The sequence below is a fragment of the Castor canadensis genome, chromosome 6, assembly GCF_047511655.1.
Source record: "Castor canadensis chromosome 6, mCasCan1.hap1v2, whole genome shotgun sequence".
Taxonomy (NCBI): Eukaryota; Metazoa; Chordata; class Mammalia; order Rodentia; family Castoridae; genus Castor; species Castor canadensis.
Window position 1 is genome coordinate 47345832 of NC_133391.1, and position 20009 is coordinate 47365840.

General features: G+C 40.0%; 1 protein-coding gene across 9 annotated transcripts in view; it reads right to left on the reverse strand.

Moving 5' to 3' along the window:
- Positions 1–20009, reverse strand: part of Lrrc8d (leucine rich repeat containing 8 VRAC subunit D) — a 110006-nt gene that overhangs the window by 40665 nt on the left and 49332 nt on the right. Inside the window, exon 1 of one of the 9 annotated variants that reach the window (XM_074076535.1) lies at positions 6620–18842. The exons of the other annotated variants lie outside the window; for them this stretch is intronic. The gene's annotated coding sequence lies outside the window, so the exon portion shown is untranslated. Of the gene's footprint in view, positions 1–6619; positions 18843–20009 lie in introns of those variants that run through there. 9 annotated transcript variants of the gene reach the window in all.

Here is a 20009-nt window from a genome sequence, read left to right on the forward strand (position 1 = left end):
TTCCCTTTTAGCCAACTCACATCCCCAGCCTTGACTACGCTAATTTCCATTACACCCAACAGGCTGCAGTTGAATCTCCAAAGGAGGTAAATTCAATTTACCTGTCTACACTGCTGTCTAAAAGAAAGTTTAAGATAAGGCACCCTATGAATTTCCTACGTCCTAAAAGTTACCACACCAGAGATGAATGAGCCAGCATATTGGTACATACCTGTAATCCTAGCTACGTGTGAGGCAGACATGGGAGGATTGTTGGTAGAGGCCCAGCAAATTTCCATGAGACTTTATCTCAAAACAAACTAAAAGCAAAAGGACTGGGGTGTGGTTCAAACAGTAGAGGGTTACTCTAAGTTCAATCCCCAGTACCGCACCAAAAAACAAATAGGTACAAAAGAGATTTAAAAAAAAAAAAAAGCTCACACTTCTACTATACTTTCCTATCCCGTTGTGCTATTGATGCCAAGAATGCTACACACTTGGCTCGCTCAGAGACAGCAGCAAAGCGAGAGATGGCAGGAGATACAAGCTGCTACAACAACTTATATAGGCTGGTAGTTTAAAAGAAGCCAACATGTATTTCTCAGTTCTGGAGGCCAGAAGTCTGAGGCCAGCATAGCTGGCTTCTAGTGAGGGCCCTCTCCCTGGTTGTAGTCAACCCATTTTCCTTATAACCTCCCAGGGTTGGAAAAGGGAGAAAAAGCTCTTTGGAGTCCTTTTTATAAGGGTACTAATCCCACCTGTGAGAGCCAAAGCCTCATCCCCCCAGTATGATCATGTTGGGGGTAGGGTTTCAACACATTCATTTTGTGAGGAATGTAAACATCAGACCGTAACGGGAGCCCTCTGCTATCAGAATATATTGTTCCAATGAGAGTTATACAGGGAGGGTTTTAACAGATTATATCATAATCTTTTTGGTTGGACTCAACCAAAAAGATTGGTTTGGGGTTTGAACTCAGGGCTTCATGCATGAAAAGCAGGCACACTACTGCTTGAGCCCCATCTCCAGTCCATTTTTGCTTTGTTAGTTTTGGAACTGGGGTCTCACAAACTATTTGCCTGAGTTGGCCCTGGACCATGATCCTCCCAAGTAGCTAGGATTACAGGCTTGAGCCACTGGTGCCCAGCCACATTGTAATCTTGAGGTAATTCAGAAATCAGTCAAAAACTTAAAACATCAATTACTTGCAAATACCAAATCAGACACACATCTAACAAAACTTTCTTTCCACTATGCTCCACCGAAAAAACACTAAGTCTAGTCGATCAAAAGGTCTTAAGTCTAAAAACCATGTGCATGTCTCAAGACAGTATTTACACTCAGTATCAAAGCATTCAAAATAATAATCTGTGCCCATTACAGCACACACAGGTTTTCCACCATGGAAGAAATGTACAATTGGGAGACATGAGCCCATCATTTCCAGTATTTTGTTTTCAGATACTTTGTTCCTAGGGAAATGTGCTAATTTTGTTCTTGCAATTCTGGCCTACCCTTTTACCTAGCTATCTAAGCAAACAAGGTCAAATGCTAAGCCTAAAGTTAGATCTTTGCTAGGAAAAATAACAGAGTGTGTCCATCAAGTACCTGGAAGTTATAACCATGTTCCAGCCCACTGAATACCATTCTCTTCCACCCCACTAAATACCATTCTCTTCCACGTATACCAAGCTCACATGTGCCTCGGAACCTTTACACTTACTTGTCCCTCTGCAGGACTGTTTTCCCTCTAGATCTCAATATTCACTTCACAGCTCAACTGTCACCTCTTCCCTGAGGCCTTTCCTAATTAGACTCCACTCCATTTCAATGTCTTCACAGCATTTCTAACTCTGAAATAATCTTATGATTTGTTTTCTTGTGTTTATAAGCTTAGACCTTGTCTGTTTCATCCATATTATATTCTAAGCATGTAGAACAGTATCAGTTATATGTGTTCAATAACTATATGTTTAATGAATAAACAAATTAACCAGAAGTCAATGAGAAGTCATAAAGAACATGTCATTTCAAATGAATTTTGTTTGATCAAATCTTGCCTCTCTGTGCTGTTGGGAGGAATACCAGAGACAGACTACCCTGATTTTAGAAAAGTACTTGACAAAGCAAAAAGTAATAACTTGTAAATTTCATAAAAATAGCAATCTAGTGAGAGTTCTGTGGATTTCCTATAGGTCAAACCACTCTACCAAAAGAGTGCTGAACTTCCAAGGGGTGTCTCTCTGTATGTGGCCCTGTCTTATCCTAAACTATTATCAAACGAGCATTTGGAAGGTGAAAAATTTTTAAATGCACACAGCTGAAAAGGATACCAAATGGGCTACAGAACAGAATCAGGCACCAAAACAATCTCCACCCAATAATGTTGGGTGCTACTCTTATAATCAACATGGCTGTTGTGATTACTACTAAGAATGAATTATTCTTGACAACTCTCTTTTAGCATAGAATTCCAGTTAACACACAGAGGGAAAGGATGGAAACACAAAAATCACCAGAAGGCAAGTGTAACAGCAGTAATTGTTACAGGCAAGTTTCATTGATGGATGCTAAAATTAGTGGACTAAGGATGATGAAAAGCAAGATAGCTGCATAGTCTCAAAGCATCTCCACAAAATACTTATTACAAATGGAAAACAGTAATTTTATGGTAGACTGGCTGACACCACCCTGACCATGAGATCACAGTTAACATTCCCAGTGTTGATATAATGACCTAGGAAGAGCACATCACTTCTGTGATATTCCAGTCAAAAATGTATAATCCCAATCTAATCATGAGAAAACTAAAACTAAAAGACAGTATACAAAATGACCAACCAATATGCTTCTGGCCAATGTCAATATCATGAAAGACATTGAAGAAGAACTTAGAACTATCAAAGATTGGAGGAGACCAAGTACCATGTGGGATCTGAACTGGATTCTGTACCAGAAAAAGGACTTTAATAAGAAAACGGACAAAATTTGAATAAAGTCTTTGAATCAGTTAATAGAGTTGCATGATCATTAATTTCCTGGCTTCTATCACTATACACATGACATTAGCCTCAGGAGAGAAACTGGATGAAAGATATTTGGGAACTCTATGCATTATTTTTGTGACTTTTCCTTAAGTCTAAAAATATTTCAAAATAAAACATTAAAATAATGAATGCACTTGAGCCAGGATCCATAGATTCTCACAGGGGATAAAAAGGATGACGAGAGGCTGACTCAGATCTGAGCATTAGTTACTGGGACTCCTAGGCCAAACCATGTCAGGAAGAACACCGAATGGATTATAGACTACAAAGAGCCTGGGGCTATCAATACAAAAAAATTGGCTCTAACCAGAAAAATATAGAGAACCGCTGTTGGTTCTCAGGGCATAGCTGAACCTGTTCATGATGACTCAGCTCAAGTATTAAGAGGATTAACTGACATAATGTTTTGCAATGCACACCCCCCCCCAACTCCTAGGTTGTAGTCTACAGTCTTCTACAATGCTTTAGAGTCTTGGAGCCTTTTCTGGTTGGGTTTGGAGGAAAGAGGCTTGTGAAGAGGTTGAGATCTGATCTTGCTATGTAGCCCAGGATGGCCTAGAACTCATGATCCTGCTGCCTTAGCCTCCCAAGTGCTATGATTACAAATGTGTGTCACCATAGCCAGCTTTGGGAACCTTTTTGTAAAATAAATAAATAAACATTTTTAAAATATAGTTTTAAATTTACAGAAAAGTTGTGAGGCTACCACCAGGAGTTATAATCTGTCGCACACCCAGTTCCCCCTAATATTAGTATCATGTATTAGTAGGGTCCATGTGTCACAGCTAATGAACCAATATACGCACAGTATGACTCACTTAAGTTCTCACTTTTTGCACATTTCCTACTTGTTTTTTCTGTTCCCAGATCCTATCCAGTGTACTGCATTACATTCATTAATCATATCTCCTTAGGCTACTCTTGGTTCTCGTAGGTTCCTTAGACTTTCCTTGTTTTTTTTTTGATGGCCTTGACAGATTTAAGGAGTACTAATCAGGTATTTTGTTAAATAATCTTCAGTTGGGATTTGTCTCATGTTTTCCTCATCCTCTGCCTGAATTATGGATTTGGGACAGCAAGAACTCAGAGGGAGAGGGCTATTCCCATTACTTCGTATCAACAGGAAATACAAACATGACTTACCACTGTTGATACTAACTTTGATCACCTGGCTGAGGGAGTGTTTATCAGGAGTCCCTCCCTTCCCTCACAATACTCACTGGAAAGAAGTCATTATGCACAGCCCACACTTAAGGAGTGACAAGTTATGATTCACCTGCTCGAGGGCAGAATATCATAAATCAGTTGGACTGTTTTCTTGCGCAGATTTGTTTATTCCCCCTCATTTGTTTATTCAATCCTTCATTTACGTGGGCATGAATTAATGAGTATTTCATAATTTGGGTCATAGTCCATTGCTAGTTTATCTGTTTTGTTGCTCAAATTGTTTCAGTTGTGGCCAGTAAGAACTATTTCACTTAGATTTTGTGTCCCCTTCATAAACCTCCATTGCTGTGGGTTTTTGGAGCATTTCTTTACTTTCCAGAACTACGAGATGCTCCAAGTTCATGTTCTATATTGTCTACCCCAGTCTTGGACTCTAGAATCAGCCATTCTGCCAGGAGCTCTGGTTCCTTTTATAGGAGAACGGTATTACAAACTGAGGCCTGGGTGCCAGGATACACTAGTTGCTACTGGGCATTCCTGCTTCCAGACCCTTTTCAGTTGACAGAACAAAGAAATATATGTGTGTATGCTAAGCCACGAATACACATGTATCTATATTTCTATATGTATCCACCTATTTCTATTTCAAACTAAACTTGAATTGAAACTGATATCCCCAACTAATCCAACACTACATTAATCCTCCTCCCCAACCCATGCTTACCTGCTACTCCAAAGTAAGAAACCCAACTCCTGCCACCCACTGTCCATTTACTTAATTATTCACTTGCAGGATACACAAATAAGGGTTTCAGAATCATTAACCTATACCCTCACAGGAAACTAGAGGGTACAACTAGAGTGCAGTGCTTAAATACAATTTCTTTGCCTTTGGCATTACTGTCTCCACCCTTTTCTAAGAAATCTCTTTTTATTGTTCCCTAATCTGTCATTAGCCAAAAAACTAAACAATGAGTTTTGCTAACATTACAAAAGATATAAAAATATGCAGGTATGAATAAGGGCCTGAAATGTTTACCTGTGCCAACCTGTGGGAAAGCCTCAAATGCTATGATATAGGGCTATCTGTCCCGTTCCACATCTTAAATCCATATTATTGCTTTTGATTATACAAAGCTTAAGAGGATAGCAAATGGGATAGAAAATAAAATTAGCAATAAAAACACCTTAAGAGACTGAAAAATCATCCCAAACAAAAAAGGTTACAAGAGCAGGGATTTAATTAAATAATTTGATTTTTAAAAAGTACCAGTCAGGTTCAAAGAACTGGCCCACAGCTTCAGCATCCCTGAGGAAAACTTATTGACATTGCACTTGTCAGATCATGTCAGTTCAGTTCTGGGCATCAGGTTATGTAAGTAGATGAACCAGAGTTGTGAAGGCAATGGAAAAATTAGTTCAAACATGCATTTAGTGAATTTTACCATCTGTACAAGATATTATAAAATGTACTAGCATTCAAGGGTAATAATGAAGAAAATAATAATTAAAATAGCTAACTTATCATATTTAAACACTGCTCCAGGCATTTATATGTATTAATTAATTTAATCGGTAAATTGCTTCTGGGTAACTCTGAATATCTGAGGTTTCCAGATCATGCCCGTCTGAATGATGACTATATTCAAAAGGTTGTATTCAAACACTTATTCTCCCACATTTCACATGGTTTTCCCCCCATTTTCTTCTCCTTTAAAAAAACAAAGTTTAGCCAAGTACCGATAGCTCATGTTTCTAATCCTAGCTACTTGGGAGGCTGAGATTGGGAGGACTGCAATCCAAGGACAATCCAAGGGCAAACAGTTCATGAGAACCCCATCTCCAAAATAACCAGTGCAAAACAGACTGAAGGTGTGGTTCAAGCGGCAGAGCACCTGCTTTGGGCTTCACACTTGCAAAGCAGGCACTCTATTGCTTGAGCCACATCTCCCAAAAGTGCCTTTTTAAAAAGTGAATTATTGATTATACAGTTTATAGTACTCAACAAAGAAAATCTGGAGAATAAAGACATACAGAAATAAAGGAAAAACAAATTAGGTGAGTTTCCAATTATCATTAACATTTATGGTATTTCCCCCTCTTTGCTGTGAATAAATTTGTGATTTTCATTTTATAATAATAGTTACACTGCATATGCATATTTGTATTTGACCTGGTCAACCTCATACACATATTTCCCTTTCATCAAACAGGCTGCATAAATGTCAGCTTATGGGCTATGAACTTACCATGTTTTAAGACAAATAAAACAAGGAAAGTGTTTTCTTTGCACCGCCCTGCCTTTAGTCACTTATTACTAAGTACTTTAAGGTTTTAAAAAAGATGTTCTTGATCTTATAAACGAATGCTAAAATAAAAAGAAAGGCAGCCTCTTAATTGCTACTATTATTTAATGAGCACTTACCTTGGTGGCTAAGGAGAAATTCTACTGAGTGATCTAGACTGCAAGAATTACCTGATTCTTCTTTCACTACACAGACTTCTAAGTGGAGACATGGAGGAAAAAGAAAATCCAAAGTGTGACAAATTACAGCCCCTGCCAAGGCCTCTGGAGAAAAGGGCTCTGTGTCTTAAGACAAGCTCTCCCACTCTGCAGGTCATAAACAGGCATGAAGCGAGGTCCACTAACTGCCATGGATGAGGCACTATACACCAGAAAATGGGGTGGGGGAGGGGGAGAATTTTACGACTAACGAAATTTGTCATAAATGAGGTATGACACAGAACAGATTCTCATTAATTCTTTCTCTTCCCCTTACCTCTTCCTGTTTCGTTAAGGAGATAAAAGAATAGGAGGAAAAACGCAAGTCTTTGAGAAGTATCTCAACAAGCCAGAACAAATTTACATTGTGAAGATCAAGCAAAAGAGAATTTGTCTAAATATCCAAAAAGTCTAATTATACCTTAAGAAAACTGGGGAGTAAACATCAAATGACTTTTTACCTATTCTGCTTCCTGTGAAGTTTCCTGGACAGACAGCAGAGCACTCTTTCCCATACAGTGCCCGGCACGTCAGATCCTTATCAATGCCTCAGCACAATGTGTTTATTCCATGTAAGTAAACAGAGTTAAGGAAAGACAGTAAATACCAGAAACAGCAAAATAAGGATTCTCTGATGGGTACAGAGAAACATTTCTTACTTCACATATGTAGGAAACATTACTGCCTTCTTACCACAAACACACTAACATCTTCCTCCCAGCAGTAAGTACTCTGTACTATCTCACTAGGATGCCCTGATGCCCTTAGGAAACTAATGTGTTTCAACACTGTCAGGAAGAAACAACATGGAAGGCAGGAGTGGGGACCCAGCTCAGTGGTAGAGCACTTGGCTAGCGTGCAGGAATTCTCTTTTGCTTTATCTTCAATCTCCAGCCCCACAAAGAAGGAGGGGGAGGACAAAGGGAGATGTACCAAGGTATGAATTTCTTTGTCATTCTTTAGAAGGAAGACATGTCTCTTTCATGACTAAGAATACATGCATAATAGAATCAGTGCTATGTGCAGTATTTTAGGCAAAAGAACGGCATGAGCGAAGGCATGGGGGCAGGACTGAGCTCCTACTATGTCTGAGCTTCAGACACCTGGTATGACCAGAGCAAAGACTTTGTACTAAGTAGTCACAAGAAATAAAAGTTAGAGGGAAAGGTTTAGCTAGATTTCAAAGGACATGGAAATCCAAAGAGAGTATGGTTTTATTTAGAAGGCAACAAAGAGAGTGAATTCACACCATGAAATATTGAGATACCACAGGGCGGATAGAGATAGGAGAATGAGAGACAGCGATTGCCTGGAAGGTTGTTGCTATAATTTAGGTGGAGGTGAGGATATCAGTGGGACTGAGGCAGAAAAAGCAAATGTTATGTCTCAAAGGAGCCATACAGGTGGGAACTGTGACAGTCTCGGGATGGAAACTAAGGTGAAGAAAGGTCCCAGATGGCAGGATCTAAAAGAAACTAAAACCAAGATCTAAACAAGTAATCGTTATCAGGTATCACACACTCCTCTGGTTCAGGCTGTGTTAGAGAAGTTTTATAGATCTAACATTGTCACAACTCTGATAGGAATTATCATTCTAGTTTACAATGAGGGAGCTGGGACTCAGAAGCATTAAGCATCTTGCTGAAGGTCACCTGCTAAAAGCCTTGGGATCTGAACTTATGTTTGTCAAACTCCATGGCTCATATCCCCTTCTGTCTTCCAGCCTTCCCAGTGTCAGGGATGAAAAACAGAGGCAGTGTGCTCTTCACCACAAATCCTTCCCTAAATAAATACCCTGCCCTGGACACCTGACGCCTATGCTTGTTTGCATTGGAGTATAACATCACATACACGATTTTGGATACTTTGGTGTGAATACACGAGGCACTTAGGAGATCAAGTGCTGAGCAGATGTTAGGTATTATTTTTATTACGAAGTGGGCGTTTTCCTTCAGTGACTAATGTCAGGAAATAGAAAGGGCCCCAATGCTCACAGACTACCTTGTCTACAGCCCACCCCAAAAAGAGGAACTTATTAAGGCTTACTGTGAGATCATTTTCTTTCAAACCAAGATACAGAGAACAAATGAGGAGTCTGTATTTACGCATTTGGGTCTTGCAGAGGCCCATCTGCAGTTTTAGGTAGAGGCTGAAGCACGACAGATGCTGCTCAAACACCATGCCCTACTTTCTTCAGCAGTGAGAAAAGAATAGGTTAGCATGCAACACTCTCAACTAGTTGCATTGTGTTCCTATAAACCTTATCTACAGAATACCAGCAATAATGAGCAAGGAAGAGCAAACTGAAGTACCCACTCTTTGCTAGGACTAGATGCCCTCCCTGAGCTGGATGCTGGCAGGGGTGGCCAGATGGGCTTTCACAAAGCACCCAGCTTTTCTAGAGTCACCGTGTCACCACTGACATTCACAGACTGCTAGTGCTAAACAGGATTGGAAGGATTACTTACAAAGGAGGTAATGAAGGTCCCAAGAGATGAACACCCAGAATTCTGTAGTTTCTGTCCCATTGTAAATTATACTACTGTACTATGTGCTAGAGGTTGTGGAAGATGTAAGGAGGCTACCATACATCTTCTGGTTTTCCTTTCTTGTGCCCCACACAGCTGACACCCGATGAATAGTCATTTTAACAGCAGCCCCAAAGGCCCAGAATTTGCGGCATGGATTCTCTCCAGCTCCTCCAGAACATCTTTCTCCAGCATGGATTCAGCTGAGATTGTCCTGTACTTCAGAAAAGCCAACTGGGCTCTTCCCCTTAGGCTCCATTCATGCTTGGGTTTCCTTTACATTTTAAAATATAAAACTCTATTTTGATTCCACAACCTCTCCAATCTGACCACCACACTGCCATCAAAAGCAGTTTCTCTGAAACAGCCCATTAAAAACTCCACTACTGTTGGACATGGTAACACATGCATGTAATCCCAGCACTCAGGATGCTGAGGCAGCAGAATTAAGAGTTTGAGGCCAGCCTGGGCTACACAGTGAGATCCCGTCTCAAAACTGTAACAACAACAAACCTCCATTACTTACTAAATAAAGTCTAAACTCACTTGACTGGCAGTCAAAACTCCACCTGTCCCATCCTTTCTCCTCAGCTTTCCATTTTTCTACATGTCCCATGGTCATCCCAAACAGAACCCCAGCTGTTTCCTGGGCTTCCTGACTGGGTCGTGACATTTCTAGTGCTTGGCATGAATCCTTCGCTCTTCCCAAGTGGACTGCTAACAGCTCAAATGTCACTCTTTCTAAAAGAACCACTCTCTACTGTATCAATGTGTCAGTTTATATCTTTCAATAAATAGCTACTTGCCTATTATTCAACCAACATTACTGCACTCTCCTGGGGCTACAAAGACACTTGGAGTCTGAAACACAAATTAACAAACAGTGACAATTTACACAGCAGTACATACTTCTGGAGGAGCCATGGTTTTCCTTCTTCCAAGTAAACTGTAAACTTCCTCAAGATGGGGGAATGAACTTGCTATTGTTTTTAGTATCACCTACAGCACTAGCAATCTGTGGACTCATAGAATTTAAACAATATATCACAGAATATATATAAAGGAATTGTAATTTATCTGCTTATCCTTCAGTGGACTCGCACTAATTAACTTTTAAAATTTTCTGCTCTGGAGGAAATGGATAAAACTCTGACTATGTCACTTCTGGGGCACCCCCTTTCTTTTGGGACCTCCCAACCAACTCTGGGAACACTATGCTCCCACTTTACATTTTTCTATTTCAACTCTCCCACTTTACACTTAAAAAAAATAATTTTTCCAAAATCCAGTCCAATGCACGGCACAAAATAGTCATACAGTATTCTGATGAATGAATGGATGAGTGGAAGGAAGCAGGAAATAAATCACCATGAGAAAAGGAATATGTCTGCCTTGGTCATCTTTGTGTCCCTGAGCCCAGGACAGGCCTTGGCACACAATGGGGACATAAACATATGCCAAATAGTCACGTACACTGTTCTAGACAACCCTGTCTCTCAACTAACAGCTAGTTTCTGGTCTCTGGTCCCAGTGCATTTCTAAAAGAAGAAACTTAAAACAAGAAATGGAGGGCCCAGTCCCAGCTCTGATGGGACCAAGGCCTTCTCTTCACACTCCCAGGAAGCTGCTCTGCCGGGTGGGACATGGATCTCAACCACCTAATACATCAAGGTCAGGGGCATGGATGAACTTCTTCCAGACGAAGACTCAGGAACAGCTCACAGAAAGACTAAATTAGCGATCTAATTCCATCTCTTTGTTCTTGGCTAGAAGCACCCCGAGCATGACCTTGCTACTCTAGACCAAGGGTCATCAGGCCAATGACCACTTCACTCAGCTATCAATTTGAAAGTGAAAAGCAGAAGTGAAAGATAAAGTTTAGTGAAACCTATCAAGGTTAATGGAATGGAAACCACAAAGAATTCAGACCTGAAAGCAAGGCTGGTGATCCTGGGACAGCACCCAGGTCAGCACGTAGAGCTTCCCACAGGCCCATTCCCAGAACTGCTCTGAGTCTGTGGCCCGTGCAAACACTCAGCACCTGGTTTGCCTTCACTCGGGTAGCTTCAAACTCCTTGTTCAAGAGAAGGACAGATGCATTTCACATACATGAATTTTATTTCCCTCATACGAAGAAATGCCCTCAAAAGAAAAAAAGAAAAAAAAAGGTAAGTTGGGGGTCAAAATACAACTTGTCATTGTGTTAAGCTCCAAAAAAAAAAAAAGCCAGCCATTTATAAACAGGAAGACTGCAGGTTTAAATCCTGACTATTTTTAAATACTAGAAGATCTAGCAGCCTGGGATCCACTCCCCCATAGTAGTAACAATTATAGTTCAGCTGTACCCTCTGAGAAGGACCTTGTGCCTGTAATTCGCCACAGTCCTCCCCTGCTCTTTACTTTCTGATGCTCTGGCTTGCCTCGCCCTGTGAAAATGAGTCTGAAAAGCACAGTGACCTAGCCAACTCAAGCTCAAGTCTAGGTGTCATCCATGGCTTCATTCCTTCCCTCACTCCTCACATCTAATCAACTCAAAAGTTCCACTTACCTTTCAAACATTTCTGAAACTCTCAGTTGTCCAAAGCACTCCCTCTGATATTTACTCTAATGATCTATCAATCCACTGACCTGTACCTCTGCACCATCCCTCAGCTTCCTCCTGTCTTCTTTTCCCATTTGTCACTCCACATGCCCTTCCCACTGCAGCTCCCTTGTCTCTTCTTTCTTCATCTTACCTGGAATGTCTCTCAAAACCCCACATGCTAAAGGCTTAGCCCCCAGCTTGGCAGTACGGGGAAGGTGGTGGAAACTCAAGGAGATGAGGGCCTTGTGGGAGGTCTTCCTGTCACTGGGGCATGCCCTTGAGTAGGATGTTGGGACCCTGGATTCTCCTTTTCCTCTCGCTTTTGTTCCCATCTCTGAGGTGAATGAGCCTCCTCTGCCATGTGCTCTCACCGTAACGGACCATATGTCCGAAGCAATGGAGTCAATCAGCCATGGACTGAAACTTCCAAAACTGTGAGCCAAAATACAGCTTTCCTCTTTAAAAAATTCATTATCTTGGATATTTTATTATACTAACAGAAAGCTGTCTAACACTTAACACCTTGCAAACCACAGTTCTTACTCAATCCAAATCTTTGCCTGCTCAGCACCTGTACCTGGGCTACTGAACTCGGCTGGAGAAAGCACTCATCATGGTGACTGACAAGTTGTATTTTAAATTTGACCACTAATCTCCAGTAGGGGCATAATTAGCCTGGCAATCCCAGTGTAACTGCTGGCCCATCACGCCTCCCTTCCTAGATGACCTAATACACATTTTTGGCCCATCCTTAGCCAAAAAACCTTGCATTTGATACTTTATGCAAATGAAGGGAGAATTTCCATATTCCCACTTCCACTTTTATGCCCACACTTTCTCCCTTCTGTCTGTGGCTGAACTATCGCCCCTATCTAAAGCAAGGCCTGTGTCTGCGCACTAACTCCCAGTGTCTCTTCCAAAGGCACCTCATTCCTTCAGCTAAGTCCCTCCTCTCCAAGTTACCAGCTTTCCTTTCCCTTCTGGATCCTTCCTACCACACATTCCAAACTGTCATCTCCCCATCTTTAAAAACTGCCCCTCACTTCACATCCTCCTCCAGATTCTGTTTTATTCCTCTGTTCCACTTTACAGGAAAACTCCTCAAAGGGGATGTCCATACTCATTCCAGTCTCATGACAGCCCAGTATAATCAGGCTTTCACTCCTCCCAAGCTACCAAATATCCCACTTCAGCCATTCAGTTGTCTGCCGATCCTCCTCTGCCACAGCCCTTCTGCCTCGGAACAGAGGCTGAGTCTCTTCTGGGTCCTCTTCCCCAGGAAGTAGCCACAGAGCTCACGCCTTTGCTTTTCACCCTCTTGCACACGCAACTGCACACGCCCTAGTCCTCTTGCTATTTTCTTTTCTTCCACAGCACTTACTGCCACATGACATATTGTACATTTCTTTATTTGGTTGTTATCCATCTTTCCCTCCCCTCTCTGACGTTCTACTTATTAAACTTTTAAATGTCATTATGTGTGTTTTTATTCTATGTAACTTATCAATCTTCTAAGGTCATAGAATACTACCTGGATTGTCCCAAGGCTGACAATTCAAAATATACCTAATTTGGACTTGTTAATAGTTTTTTTTCCTAAGGAGGCATGTCTGCAACTGGGAAGGTTCTAGGAAGCATTTCAGGTGTGTCACTCCACAATGTAAACACCATGAAACAAATTCTTCACTTATTGTAATGCAGTGGGTTTCACAGAAACTTGTCACTTACAAATCACAAAAAAAGTTTGTACAGAGTATAAAACTATTTGACCAAATGCTTGTCAACAATGTTTGCAAGATTATTTCACCATCATTAAAATGCTATAGTCAGTTGGTGGTCAATGGCACAAAGCCTTTTTTTTTCCCCCAAAGTATTCAAGCTGTAGTCAGCATAATATATTCAAACTACTGTTTGGACAAAGTGATGCCATTTTTCTTCATTAACTGTCCTGGGAGGGGATAAATTGGAAGAAAAACATATATCATATTTGAAAAAACCTATTCTGCTGTGACATCCGAAGGAGAAACAGTCATTCTGTAAATCTCACCTAAGGAAACATGCCAAAGTCTACACACAGTTACAGGCACACAATTACCCACGTCACAGGTTGTAATATTACAGAATTTTGCATAGCAGGAAACTCTGCCAACCACCTGATCTCTAGCCACAGAAAAGTGATGGAGTCCACTAAGGAGAATATTATATAGTCATGCAAAAATGTGGTCATGTTTTAATATTAAAAAATGCAGTGCTTTAAATGCTCTCCCTACTATAACTGTAATCACACTTTTGGAAATAGAAAGGAAAGAGATCAGGAAATTAATAATGACTGTACAAGGGTGTTTTGTTCTTTTCATTACTTTCCGAATTTTATTGCATTGCCTTTGTAAGTTAAATACATAGTACAAGTTTTAAATTAAGAAAAGACAATTTTGGACAAGCATATATTAACACATAAAGGCTGAACTGCATTCTCTATTTTGCCAACTACCACATCTTGGTACTTGAGTCTGAATCCTGTTCCAAGTCCCTACTCGGTCTCAGCTTCCTCTTTAACTAGTCTAAGACAATATTCTGTACTTGGTGGCTGTGTTTTACTTTCCAAGTAGTTTAGATTTCTGTTAAATAAAAAAAAGTTATGCCTTAGTCAACGACAGTGGTACATGGCTATAATCCCAGCACTCAGAAGGCTTAGGCAGGAGAATCACAAGCCTAGGCTACATAGTGAGTTCAAGATCAGCCTGGATACATAGTGAGTCCTTGTCTTAAACAAACAAACAAACAAAAAAGTTATGACTTAAATAGAGAGAAGGTAACAGATATCTTAAAACGTTTCCCCTTTTAACAGACTGAATTACATATGAAATACTTACCAATACTACTTTTTTTGTGTGTGAGGAATCCAAAGAACAGCAATTTTCTTAACTGCTCATGATCCTGTCATGGCATAAAAGGAATGATACCCTCATTTTACAAAAACACGAAGACCAAGTAAATGGTTAACTGTGTTACCGAAAATTCCATGGTACATCTACTGGAATTCAAGAAATTGAAATAATTCTAAAAAACTAACAAGACCTTAAGTATTTATTCAACATATATCTAGATGTCATAAATACAAGGTGTCTAGTGCTATGCAGAAATGTATAAACACATAGTTTTAGTCCTCAGAGAGCTTATGGTCTAGAAGAAGAGATAAGATATGCATACCTGTAAGTAACACCAGGTGATAAAGTAAGTATGTGACACACACAGGCGTTTAATATATGCTGGCTGAGTAGATGACAGGATGAAAAATGTCACAAGAGAGGTAAAGAGCAATAAAGAAAGGGGTAATCAGTTTGGGCAAGGAGGACCTGGATAGAAATGGAGCCGGAAGTGAGAAGACACAGACAAGAGAGATGACCACAAGAACAGTCAGAGCCAGTAGAGTAAGAACCTGCTTTTCATTCTGTGGGAAATGGAGTGCCATAGAAGATATTTAAATGGGACAGTGACATGACACATGCTATACTGAAAAAATTAATCTGCCATTCTACATTCAGGATAGCAGTGCACAGATCAATTCAGAGACTACTGTAATAGTCCATGTAGGAAGAAATAAGATGATGAACTCAAGGTTGATTAAGGATAGAAAGGTACAGTGTATATATGAGGGTATGGGGCAGACCAGAGAAGAGCTGCTACCTTATATCCTGCTATCTGAGTTAGAACCAACCAATACTTAAGGCTTTCCTATATATGCATAAGTCTGGAACTTTCACATACTCATAGTGCAGTTTTATTACCCCTCATATAATGGATAAAGAGATTAAGTCTCTATAGGACACTCAGCAAGTAAATGATAGAGCCTAAGTAACCAATTAAATTTAGGTCCCTACCCTTACCTACTATTCTGGTATTCTTAGTGGTTAATGACAAAAGTTCAACCTGATGCGATTTAACTATGATCTAGTCTAGCAGTAGACTCTAACACCAGAGTATTTTGCAGTAAACACTTTGTCTCTGAAGGTCCCAGAAGTAATGCTAGGAAGTCAACTTCTTCATTTGGATTAGCCGATTTGATCCAATGTTGCTTTCTCGTCTCTTATACAATTCCCTGTCCCCATCAATTCTATATTCAGCTACACTAAACTACTCAACATTCCCTTTCTTACACATCCTAACAAATTCTCTTTATCCCTAACCAATTTCCTCATCCATAAAACAAGGACAATAGTACCAAACCTCTTAGAGACAGGCAAAGCACACAGCAAAGTGCCTTACACATATAGTAAGTGTTAACTATTATTATTCTTGCCCCTTCCAACCTAAGTTGTTTTTTCAAAATTCAGTCCTCACTACCTCGGGATTGCTCTGGAGATAATTAAATGGCTCCTACCTCAATTTAATGCTTTTCAGTCTCATCTACATTCTGACTCATGTGCACACGTCTGTTTCTCCAGTCAGAATGCAAAAGCACCACACTTCCTTTATATTTTATCCTGAGGTTAACAGAGTGATGGGGTAAAGGAAATTCAACATAAATTGCTGAATATAGCCAAGTATACTGTAATTAGGAAATCATTAATTTTAGATGAATCTCATGTGATTGTACAACACACATCATTAGAAGAATGATCAATAGTACTGCATTCGATCATTTAGTCTCATTCACCTACAATTTAGGCAAAGAAACAGTTCTTTGAAGACAATATTAAAAATGAGGTAACACCACAGAGTGAGCAGGAAATTTTACTTTTGTTCTAATATTTTCAAAGTGTACAATATCAAAGCATACAAGACCACTGTGACAGTTTCTTACCCATTCCAGCATCCTGACAAGAGTCATCTGACTGAGCACGTCCAAGGTCTTTCAATAGCAGGCTTCTCACCAGCTCTAATTCTCAACAAATGTTTTCTTACATTCATTCAGCTTAGGTCAGTCTTCTTGGAACATCTACTGATTAATTCTAGCTCTGTAGTTTGTAAGGTTTACACCCCTAGGAAATTGGTAATTGGAACCACAGACTTCTAAACTACAAGCTGCACCCTCTCTCTACAGATTAAATAAAAGAAGGAAAAATACTGAAAATATAGCAGGAGAGATGCTTTTATTGCTTACTCTCTTTCAGCTGAAGTGATGCACATGGGTGTCAGTGGCACAGATAAGAGTGCAAGAAAAGCAGTGATAAAGTCTAGCAGGCAGATGTAGCTGGGAGACACAAGGATGCACAAAGAAAAACAGATCCTGCAGCCAAACAGCTGTGCTTACTAACAACCAAATCCCTCATGGGCCACATCACATCAGAGACTTTCATACTTCCATATCCTCCCTCTGAAGGATGACCCAAGTGTCAGGCTCCTCATGGTTTCAAGCCAGAGGACAGTAACAGTTGGTCACTTTTTCATTCTTTCTGCTCTACACAAAAAGAGCCCATAAACACTCAGCAGATTCACTGCATCCCAGATACATTCTAGAATTAGAAAACAGAACATAAACAGGGCATGTGGCCTAAAAGACAGAGCTGCCAGCATGGTTCCAATTATGGCAAAACAGCCTTCTATTATTTGCTTACCAACGAGCACTGCATCATCTCTTACAGATCAGTAAGACAGTCTTGGAAAGCAACTGTTTGTTGGGCATGTTTGTTAACACTTGTCCAACCTTAGAGAACAGATTTAAGGACTAAAAAGTGACACCTCTGCTGTCTCAGAAAGGGGCTGCATTCACTGGCTTCTTTAAGTGATATTGTTTACCCACGGTAAATATACAGGACTAGGTTATCAGTATGTAATACCGACAATGAGAAAGTTAACAAATCATCATTCAAAACCCATAGTAGGACAAGTCTAAAAATTTTCCACTTTTCCACTTTTATCACTGTTACCATTTACACAAATAATTGAACCACCACCTCCCAGAATGTTCCTACCATCCTTCTCACATTTCTATAAAAGGAAAGACATCAAGTTGACTCCTGTTAGGAGACTGACAAATCCTCCTTTCAAATATTATTAGGATTTTTCCTGCTCAGGAATAAGTACTAACACTAGAAATGTTCTGCTTCTAATTAAATGCATTTGGCTTCTTTTTGAAGAATTTCTGCAGAATAATCTAGCCATCTATCCATATATACAGTAACTGCCAGAAAAACCCAGACCATATCACATCACCTATGTCACATGCTGGATCCAACCAACTTAGTTGTAATGAGCCTACTTGGAAGGACACAAAGAACGGCTGATCTTCAAATTGGGAACAGATTACATCAGTCAGGAGAATGTACAAATGGCCCTGGAATTCAGAATCCCCTTTCCTTAACTCAAGAAAAAAGTGAGTGGAGCTAAGTATGTAAGAATTACTCTTCTACACTAGGTCACAAAAAACCTCTGGAATAATAAGCACAGTAAACATTTGTGAAGTTTCTACTACAGGTAAGTCACATAAACCTCCTAATAATCTAACAGGGAGGTATGAAAAATATCCTTGTTTTACAAATGAGGAAATCAAAGCAAAGAACAGCTAACTTCACCAATGTCAAAAAGTTAGTAAGTGGCAAAGCTGGAATGTAGCACAGGTAATTAATTCTCAATACCCTGGGAAAAAAATGAGAATGTCTTAAATTTCTTCTACAATGCATTCTTTCCTTAGTCTCCTCCCCAGAGGCCAAAGTAGACTGTTGTCAGTATTTGAAACTTTATAATCAACCCTAACCTGACACAATCACTATAGAACAGTGTCCAACATGTAGCCACTAGTCAAATGTGTCTGTATACATTTAAGTTAATTTTTAAATGAAATTAACTAAAGATACATATGAAAATTTTACTCAGTCTAGTATTCTTTAGTTACTCTTTAGTTTCTCACACCCACACTTGAAGTACTCCGAAGTAAACTTTAAGTGCCAGTGGTTACCATGTTGAAGAGAAGAGATAAAAACATTTATCTGTTACCTTAAAGCAACTGAGGCCAATAGGAAAAGGGGACCAGGAACTAGAGAAAAGGTTAGATTAAAAAGAATTAACCTAGAAGGTAACACCCACGCACAGGAAATCAATGCGAGTCAATGCCCTGTATAGCTATCCTTATCTCAACCAGCAAAACCCCTTGTTCCTTCCTATTATTGCTTATACTCTCTCTACAACAAAATTAGAGATAAGGGCAAAATAGTTTCTGCTGGGTATTGAGGGGGGGAGCGGGAGGGGGTGGAGTGGGTGGTAAGGGAGGGGGTGGGGGCAGGGGGGAGAAATAAACCAAGCCTTGTATGCACATATGAATAATAAAAGAAAAATGAAAAACAAACAAACAAACAAAAAAAAAACATTTATCTGTGAAGAGACCTCTTTGGATAGCTCAACTGCCTAACAAACTTTTTCTATAAAGGGTGAAATCATACATATTTTAGGTTTCCAGGCAGTATGTTCTTTGTAGCAATTACTTAACTCAAGCACTGCAGTACAAAGACTCCACAGACAATTCATAAACAAATGAATGTGGCTATTTACTGGTTCCTATTCTAGGTAATTCTGGAAAGCTTATTTGAATTTCTCCTTAATACCTGATCTCCCTCTCCCCTGTAATCTCTCTAAACAGCAGAGAAGAGTTGAAGCAGGATTATGGAGAGAAAACTTGTCTCGTGTATCTCATTTCACCTCTTTCCTCTTAGTGGGGCAAATATACATCCCCTAATCCAGAAGTTCTTAAGAACTTAAAATGCAGATTTCCGGGCCCCCATTTGCAAAGTCTGATTTAGTGGTCTGGGAATCTGCAATAGTAAATTGACCCTGTTGTGTTTTTTAGTCCTGGTGGTGTGTGGACCACAGTATGAAAAGCAGTGCTCTCCTTTTACATGCCAGATTAGAGAAAATACCCCTCTGGTAATTCCCCAGCCAGAGAGAGGAAGCTGTCATTTTAACATCAATAGCACCAGGAAAGATCAAATGTCAACAAAACAGACAGAAGTGTAACAGATACTTCCAATGGATCCACCAGGAAAGGGCTGTGAGTGGAAAGAGGCCTGGGGAAGAGGAAGCGGTATCTGCCCAGCCTGGGAAGCAGGCAAAAAAAGAGCTTTTAAAAGGCTCTTAGGGACTAGCTTGCTCTGTCCCCGCCATGCAGAGTCCCACCTTTCTGGTATTCCTGGAACCCAGAGACAGCACAATGAATCTCTGAGAGTCTATCTTTCTTCACATTATTTTCTTCCAGTCTATTTTGCTC